We start from the raw sequence: 6000 nt of genomic DNA, 5'->3' as shown, positions 1-6000 counted from the left end.
TAATGAAACAGAAGATAAAGAACACATGATCATCTCAATAGACCCAGATAGAACATTTGACAAAATCCAACAACCTTTCAGGATAAAAAAACTTTAAATAAACTCTGAATAGAAGGAAGGTTCCTCAACCTGATAAACTGCATTCATGAAAAATCCACACCTAAAATGATGTTTAATAGTGAAGAAATGAAAGATTTATCCGTAAGGTCAGGAACAAGGCAAGGTTGTCTGCTTTTATTACTTCAGTTCAGTAACACACTGGAGGTTCTAGCCAGGGCAATTGGGCAAGAAAATGAAACAAAAAGGATTGAGATTACAAAGGAAGAAGTAAAATGATCAGTTCTCAGATAACACGATCTTGTATATGGAAAGTCCCGAGGGACCCCCTCCCCCACCATACAAATGTAACTAATAAATGATTCCTGCAGTTTTACCGTATATAAGATCAGTAAACAAAAATCAGTTCTATTTCTATTAACTAGTAATGAGCAACCCAAAATTGAATTTAAGAAAACAATTCTGTTTACAAATAGCATCAGAAAGAGTAAAAAACTTAGGAATGAGTTTAACAAAAGAAATGCAAGATTTGTACATTGAAAACTACAAAGCATTGTTAAGAGAAATTAAAGAAGTCCTAGGCAAATGGAAATGCATTGCGTGTTTATGGATCGGAAGACTTGATGTTGGAAAGATGACAGTGCCCCCCAAACTGGTCTATGGATTGAATGTGATTCTTATTAAAATTATAGCTGGTCTTTTCAAATACATTGGCAGTCTGAGCTTAAAATCAATGTATAAGTGCAAGGAACCCATATTAGCCAAAACAGCTTTTTTTTTTTTTAAGGATTTTATTTATTTATTTGAGAGAGAGAGAGAAAGCACTAGAGAGAAGGAGCAAGCACAAGTCAGGGAAAGAGGGAGAGGGAGAAGCAGGCTCCCCGCTGAGCAGGGAGCCTGATGCATGGGGCTCAATTCCAGGACCCTGGGATCCCGACCTGAGCCAAAGGCAGACGCTTAACCGACTCAGCCACCTAGGCGCCCCAAAACAGTCTTGATGAAGAACCAAATTATAGGATTGACACTTCCCAATTTCAAAATTACTACAAAACTACAGCAGTCGGGCGCCTGGGTGGCTCAGTTGGTTAGGCAACTGCCTTCGGCTCAGGTCATGATCCCGGAGTCCCAGGATCGAGTCCCGCATCGGGCTCCCTGCTCAGCGGGGGTCTGCTTCTTCCTCTGACCCTCCCCCCTCTCATGTGCTCTCTCTCTCTCTCATTCTCTCTCTCAAATAAATAAATAAAATCTTAAAAAAAACTACAGCAGTCAAGAGAGTGTGATAGTGGTGTAAGGCTGGATATTTAGACTAATGTAACAGAATTAATAGTCTAGAAAAAACCCTTACTTACATTTGCAGTCAATCAATTTTTGACAAAGTTGTTAAGGTCATCCAATGGGGAATCAGTAGTCTTTTCTGTAAATGGTGCCAAAACAACTGAATATCTGCATGTGAAAGAATGAAGTTGGGCTCATACTTTATACAAAAATGAACTTAAACTGGATCATAGACCTAAATGGAAGAGCTAAAATTATAACATTTTTAGTAGGAAGCCCAGGAGTAAATCTTTTTTTTAAAGTACAGGAAAAATAAAGTTTAATTTCTTTTCTCCCCTCAAGCTTTATTGAGGTGTAATTGACAAATAAAATTGGATATATTTAAGGTGTATACTGAGATGACTTGATACATGCATGTATTGTGAAAAGACTAGAACAGTAAGCTCATTACTACGTCCCTCCCCTGACTCAGGTACCTTATTATTTATTTATTTATTTGGGTGAGAATGGTGAAGACTTACTCTTCGGACATTTCAGGTGCACAAGGTAGGTGTTATTACCTGTAGTCACTGTGATGTCCATTAGATCCCTAGATCTTATTCATCTTACAGCTTAAAGTCTGTACCCTTTGACCAGCATCTCCTCATTTCCTCCTCCCCCTTGCAACGACCCATCTACTCTCTGCTTTTCTGAGTTGCACTTTTTCGATTCACATAGGAATGAGATTGTACAGTACTTGTCTCTCTGTGTCTGGCTTGCATAGGAGTAAATATTTATGACCTTGGATTAGGCAACGAGTTCTTAGGCAGGACACCAAAATCACTAGTGAAAACAAAGGGTAAACTACATCAAAATTAATATCTATGTGGTAGAAGCGATATCATCAAGACAACGAAAATACAACCCATGGAGTGGGACGCAATATTTGGAAATTATATATCTAGTGAGAGATTTTTTCCAGAATATATAAAGTAATTAATTGACAATTCAACAATAAAAAGACAAATAACCAAGCTAAAAAAATGGGCAAAGAACTTGAATAGTTCTTCTTCTCCAAGGAAGATATATATAGATGACTAATATGCACATGAAAAGATGCTCAATATCATAAATAATTAAGGAAATTCAACTCAAAACTGCAGTGAGATATACTTCATATCCACTAGGGTAGGTAAAATAAAAATGCCGATCAGATGATACCCCGTTGTTTTGAGGATGTGAAGAAATCAGAACTCTAGTATGCTGCCGATAGCATTATAAAATGGTACACTGCTTTGGAAAACAGTTTGGTAGCTGTGCAAAATTGTAAATACAAAGTTATCCTGTGGCCCAGAAATTCCACTTCTAGGTATGTAACAGGGGAATTTAAAACGTATGTCCATAAAAAAGCCTGTACATAAATATTCATAACAGCAATTATAATAGCAAAAATATGACAATAACCCAAATACCATCAGTTGAAAGAGATAAACAAAATGTGGTATATCCATTTGATATTACATTGTCCTACCACAAAAAAAGAATGATGTATTGATCTGTGCTACAAAACGTATGACCCATGAAAACATTATGCTAAGTGAAAGAAGCCAGACACAAAAGGCCACATATGGTTTGATTCCACTTATAAATGTCCAGAATTGGCAAATCCAAGACAGGAAGTAGATGAGTGGTTGCCAGAGGCATTCAGATTAGTGTAGCTTTAGTTTCCAAACGACCTAATTTACAATGATCTACCTCAACGCTGCACACTCTATTCTTGCACAGATAAAGCTTGCACTTCCCTCTTTGTTGAGCTGACTATACCGTTCTGCAATCTGGACTTCCTTATCCGTCTTCCTTGCTCAGCTCAAGTGCAGTCCCTTATACCCCAAATTAGAATGAGTCACTCTCTCTTCAGTGCCCCTGTAGCACTGCATACCACACTTGATTTGGCATCAACAATTGTGCCAAATTTGGCTAATGACCTCCATGCCCATCCTCCTTTCCCCACCAAACTGTATGTCCCTTGAGGATAGGCCGGGAGATTTTTGCCGGGCATCATGTCCAAATTAGCCTTTAGGGAAAGGGGTTTGCACGTAGTAGTCTTTCAATAACTAAGATTAAATTGAATATTTGAAGAGTAACATGTACCAATGAAAGTTGAATATGAAATAGATATTAAAGAGAAAATCTGTTCCTTTGCTCTGTATTTGATGCCCAAGTAACAAAAACAGTGAGCAGGCTTTCAGAACAAAAGGACATGTTTTGAACTAACTGTGGTCTCGGTTTGTTCGGAGGATTCTAGTGTCTTTCACTGTTACAGTATGTGCCTCTGATATTTGAGAAAACAGGGGACAGCACCTTGGCCATTTTCTGTTCTAGTTCAATCTTACCCATTTGGTGATGGGTCACAGGATGGTAATGCCTCAGGAATGTGTCCTTAGGCAGCTGGTTTGGTTTTTTCCTCTCTTTTTTCCTTTGTGGGTAAAGCAGTCTCTGAGTGAGTGAAGCTGGAGTGTCTTCTCTCTCTGACCCCGAAGCCTTGTGCGGTTCTGGGGAACTATCAAGTTCTTCCTGCAGGAGCTGAAATCCTTGATTCCTGCTCTAAGCAGATTAAATGCCATATATTTTTGGAAACTTTTTGGAGACATGTATCAGAATCTAGCAGTAACTCAGTGCAAGGGACCAGATGCAGAGGACAAAGAGCTGCTGGAACCTGATCAGGTCTCTCCTTACACTTGAATGTTGGAAGGCGTCGGAGCAAAGATAAAGAAGTGTTTGAGTAAACTTTTATTATTATAAAGGCACCGCTATTATTGTATCCTAACTGTATACACTGTGTGTGAGGTTTTTTTTTTTTTATTAATGTGTTAATTAAGCAGCCCATGTACTGGGCCGTGGGGATTCAACAAAAAATAAGGCTAGGTGTGTGTTCATAGTTTAGTGAGGGAAAAATAAGGAATGTAAAACTTACAAAGCACAAAATGTGTGATTTGATATAAGTAGACCGAACTAATCGAGCACAGGGGAGATCTCTCTTTCCCTACATCTTTCTTGCTGTGTATTGCTTTCTCCTGTTTGTGTATGTGTGGTATCTCCCATTCTAGAGTCGATGCTAGGGTAATTTTTTCTCAGATTTTTCTCTCCCTGGTGATCTTCCTACAGCCATGGCTTTCATATCTGTGATTTATAAGAAATACAGTTGACCCCTGTATGACCCGGGGGTGAGGGGAATTGATCCCCTCCCCCCATAGAGTTGAAAATCTGCATATAACTTTTGACTCCCCCAAACTTAATGACCAATAGCCTACTGTTGACTGGAAGCCTTACCAATAACACAAATAGTCGATTAACACATATTTTGTATTCTTTGTATATTCTTACACTGAAGTAAGAGAAAAGAAAATGGTATTAAGAAAGTCATGGGGAAGAGAAAATACGCTTTCAGTGCTGAGTGGTAAAAGTTCCACGGGTGAGTGGACCAGCAGAGATCAAGCCCAGGTTGTTCAGGGTCAACGGTATGTACTTGGTTTCCATCCCCGCTTCTGGGATAGAAGTACGAAAACCCTTGGAATTTCCGACCTGGTGAGAGCCACAAAGGTGTCTTTTGTTGTGTTTATTAGGTGACCTTTAGAGAGCGCCCAAGGGTGGGGGCTGGTTGCCAGGAGAACCAACCACAGGATTGGAAGGTTGTGACTTTCAGTCTCACCCCTTCTTAAGAGCTGTGTAAACCCAGATAGCTCATTCTCTGTCAGAACATCTCCCTAAAGTTGAAGAAGCAACCCTAACTCACTGTCTCTAGAACTGAGCTCATCTTGATGCCTCTAGTCCCCGAGTTGCTCCTCCATGTTATGGGCAGACATGGTGATCTTGTCCTCTGCAGTCTCTCAAACCCTGTTCATGAACTTACCCCAAATTCTGTAAAATCTACCTCCTCAGTAGATTTGAGACCTCGGGGCACCTGGGTGGCTCAGTCAGTGAAGCGTCTGCCTTCGGCTCAGGTCATGATCTCAGGGTCCTGGGATCGAGCCCCGCATCGGGCTCCCTGCTCCGCGGGGAGTCTGCTTCTCCCTCGCCCTCTGCCCCTCCCCCTGCTCGTGCGCTCTTTCTCTCTCTGTGAAATAAATAAATAAAATCTTAAAAAAAGATTTGAGACCTTCTCACTTCCTTCTTTCCGTTTTTTGCATATGAATTTTAAAAAATCCAGAAAAGCATATAGTTTAGTTTCCTCTGTCTGAGAGCTAGTGAGAGGTAGGGGCTTCATTTGTGCCATGGTTGTTCCTGTGGACCTGGCACCCTGCCTGGTAGTATAGATCCCATAAAAATGCTTACTCAGGGATAAATTAAAGGAGAGCTGAATGGAGACCAGAGCCCATGTTTACTGCACCCCGTGTTCTCTCCAGCACCGGCCCAGGCCCTGTGCACGGCAGAAGCGCTGTAAATATTTGGCAAATTGACAAATGATGGTTTTATAGGGATTGAAGGTCAAACCATTTTGAACAGCTCCTATATGTACTTTTTTATTCTATTGTGGGCATGACTTAGACTTCTCATCTGCAAAGAATACGTTGTTGCATTTCCCCAAACCAACCCTTCATTCTCTACTCCTGCACCCCACCGAGGACTTTACCAAATGCACAAGCGCCTCGGAACGGGGGGCGGGGGGCGGTCTTCCCTCCTGTCTCTTGT

Source organism: Zalophus californianus, chromosome 3 (assembly GCF_009762305.2).
Source record: "Zalophus californianus isolate mZalCal1 chromosome 3, mZalCal1.pri.v2, whole genome shotgun sequence".
NCBI classification, from domain to species: domain Eukaryota; kingdom Metazoa; phylum Chordata; class Mammalia; order Carnivora; family Otariidae; genus Zalophus; species Zalophus californianus.
Note: the sequence above shows the minus strand (reverse complement) of the source record.